The following is a 3,735-nucleotide window of genomic DNA, read 5'->3' as shown; positions in this document are numbered from 1 at the left end:
GGTGGAGGTGGAGCTTGGAGGCGGAGTCCAAGCTTAGAGACGGAGGCGGCTTGGAAAAACAACGGATAAGAGTATGTGTCTCTGCCGAGTGCCGACTCTTTGGAATTGTTTCATTGAGTTGAATTTGGGTCGGGTTGCGGATAACATGAGCATATGTTATAGACCCGACCCAATACAAGTATTATACTTAGCCAATTTCAAATATCCAGATATCCGGACCGTATCCGCAATTTCGACCCGATAACCGTATCTGAAACTATATCCGGATAAAAAAAATCTAAACCGTAACTGTATCCGAAACCATATCCGACCGGTTTCAATTTTCCCCTACCATATCCGTTTTCTAAACGGATACGGTTGCGGTCGGTCTGGTTAAATCCGGACCATTTTGCATCCCTACCTATTAAGTACAAAATACAAAGTAGCATCCTTAGCTAACACCGTCAACATTAGCATTGAATGTGAGCCAAAATCTCTTCTACAACCTAAGTTGATCAGTTTAAAACCAATGCCAATGCTATGATTATCACACTCCTATGTTGCTAATGGTTGTTTACACCTCTTGCCTCATTATTAACTCATAATCAAGTTATGGTCCTTTAGATGGCAAATTTATGATTACTCAAAAACAAAAGTGCATATACATGGGCTACAGTTTATTTCTGATTTCAGCATGCTTGTTGAGTCCATCCATGTAATGGGTTGTTGGCCCATTACAGATGTTGGCCTAGAGACTTACCGTAAAATGTCGGATTCTCATGCTTCATTTTCTTATCCTTTAAAAAAAAATTCAATGTAATCAAGATTCGTGGTTAAAGAAAGCTACCAATCAAAACAATGTTTAAAAAAAAGGTCACCTAGGAGACTCCCGAAGGAAAAAAAAAAAGATTGGTGATTAAAGAAAGCTACCAATCAAAATATTACAACAATAATAAAAGACTAACTTTGAGTAAAATTTTAATCCTCGTGAAGAAATGACTAGATTCTCTTCCTCATTAACTTCATTAATTTGAATTCTTTTTTAAACAATGATATCACTATCATGAACCAGCAAAAATACGAAGATACGTCAAACTTGCCCCAGGGCCCAGGTACTAAAAAATAAAGGACAAAAAAAAAGATGTACTGATCATATGAGTTATATATTAACAATGATGAATCTGGCTGAACTTAGAAGAGACTTTACTATTCTTGAAAGTTAAATGGTTTTAATTTCCATCTGGAGATAGATTTAAGTAACTGGGATCTGATTGGAGATTAATTAGTAGATAGAAAAATTGGTTAACTGAAAATTTCTTTGTATAAGAGTAAGCGCAAGACTTGTTAAGATAACATAGTGAAGTGTTTTAGTTCAATTTCTTGGAGGGAATTAATTAAGCTGGACTATTTATTCTATTAAATTAAAATATTCCAGATGTTTCGGGCTAAATAATGGAGGGAGGGGTTATTTTTGTAGTCCTGGGACTATTTCCCACTCAGGGTTAGATTCAAAAAGAAAATTTTGCACGTTGAACATCTCCTGACTATTTGAATCATGGTTTGAAATTTATTAGTTCTTTTATAAATTTGTTACACCAATAAAAATTATGATGACTTGTACATCTCTGCTTGAATTACATTACCCTTCGCAAACAGTTTTGTTAACATGAAAGAGATCGGTTAAATAAATTCTAAGTCATGAATCCTTCTTAAAAAAAATTCTAAGTCATGATTATTTTGATAAACTATTTGGCACGTCTATGGAAAAATTCACTACGCATACATGTAGCAGCAAAATAGAAATATATTTGAGAGGCTAAACTTGAGTATTTAATATAGGTTACAAGAAAATTTTGATACTATTGTTATGAATGTATATGCATGTATAACAAGATTTACTATTTCCTATCGTTATTTTTCTGTGGATTTCTTATTGCATCTCAAGAAAACTGTCAAAACTCAGTCTTGTCTTTCTATGATTGTAGTATTATCATTTATTTATTACTTTCTAATTACTGATTTATTATTTTCTTTTAACAGTTGGTTCAATGTATATTGGGTTATGATATTATTCAGTCAAGTTGTCTTGCATTGGGCCGTGTGCAAAATACCTTGAAACATTGCCATAATTGACCCAGATCTAACTTAAATCATGGCGGGTAAGCAAAAGGGCACGGTGGTCATTTGTTCTTGTAATGACACGTTCCCAAATGTTACATAGGTATTAGAGGTGCTAAAAACAAATTGCACCAAAAACATTATTAAAACTTTAACTCACTATAGTCTGAAGTATTATAATATCTCGGGACTATAATGGGTTAAGTTAGTCCTAGGACAAAACAAGTCCCTAATCCAAACGTGTCCTAATAGATATAGACATTAATAATCTACGGTTTTTCTATAGAGTGCCCTCGGGCACTCTATAAGAGAGGAGAGAGATAGAGAGAAATGAATGAGGAGGGGGCCCCCCTGATTTACATTGGGATCATCTCTGTTGAGAATTTAACGTTGAAACCCCTAATGCAACAGAAACGCGGTATAGAGAACAGTACACCAAGATTTACGAGGTTCGGCACCTGCCTACGTCCTCGGAAGCCACACAGTCAATTTCTTATTTAATCTAACAAGAAATTACAAATCAAGAGCAAATCTCTAAACTGAGATTCATCAAACAAACACTGTAGCTACAGTGTTAATACCCACAATAAAATCCCATCTTCTCTTTTATCTCTCTTCTTTAATCCCTTTCTTTATCTCCCCTCAAAACACTATTTGAGAGCTGGAGATTAGAAATCGCTGCTGCGATTTGAGAGAACGCTGCTGCGTTTAAAGGGGGAGAACGCTGCTGCGTTTTGGGGATTTTTCACCGCCGCCAGAGAAAAGTCGGGGAGAAGGAGCAAAGCACCCTAGGGCATCAAAGGGGCTTTTTATATGTGAGAATTCGTGGGCTGGCGACAGCCTGTCGCCAGCGGATGTCCGACGCGAGGGTGGGAGGCGAACGCGGGGGTCGGTGTCGAGGGTCGCGTTCGTCGAGAGAGGGTCGCGTTCGCCCAAAGCCACCATCGCGTTTGCCCAGCTCGAGCTCACCTGCGCGTCTTCGACTTCGCCTGAAGCCGCCGCGAGGTTTGGTCTCCACCTGATCTCAACAATCTCCCACTTGGAGATCAAACCGACGTCAACAGGCTATCCCATCAAGCTCCTCTCCTGTGTGGCTCCGCCCTCATCATCTATGCATGAAGGCCAACTGAAGTTGCGCACAACTTCAGTTTCTGAGAGGTCACTAGCTCTGTCAACATATCCGCTGGATCCTTTCTTCCTTGGATATTCTGTTGAAATCCTTTGACAACTCGTCGGGCTCTGTATCTTCTGGAACCACCCTGTTCCTTTTTCACTCGATACATCCACTTGTTGTGACGTGCCTTCTTCCCTATGGGCAACTCAGCTAGTCCCCATGTCTGGTTGTAGATCAGAGATTTCTTCTCTTCTTTCGCAGCAAACTCCCACTTGCTCGCATCTCCACTCTGACAAGCTTCATCAAAGCTTTCAGACTCCCCTCCATCTGTCAGCAACATATAATTCATGTATCTGCTGTTAGGCACAGGAGGACGAGTACTTCTCCTTAACATCGGAGCTGGTGCGTCGGGCTTCTGCGCACCATTCTGTCCAACAGTCTCTTCTGGCTGAGGGAGAGGTTATCTGGGACATCATCTGCATCTACAAATGTTGACTTGCTCTCTGAGTCACCGTCATCTGTCT

Source organism: Asparagus officinalis, chromosome 1 (genome assembly GCF_001876935.1).
Source record: "Asparagus officinalis chromosome 1, Aspof.V1, whole genome shotgun sequence".
Classification (NCBI taxonomy): Eukaryota; Viridiplantae; Streptophyta; class Magnoliopsida; order Asparagales; family Asparagaceae; genus Asparagus; species Asparagus officinalis.
This window is presented reverse-complemented; position numbering follows the sequence as displayed.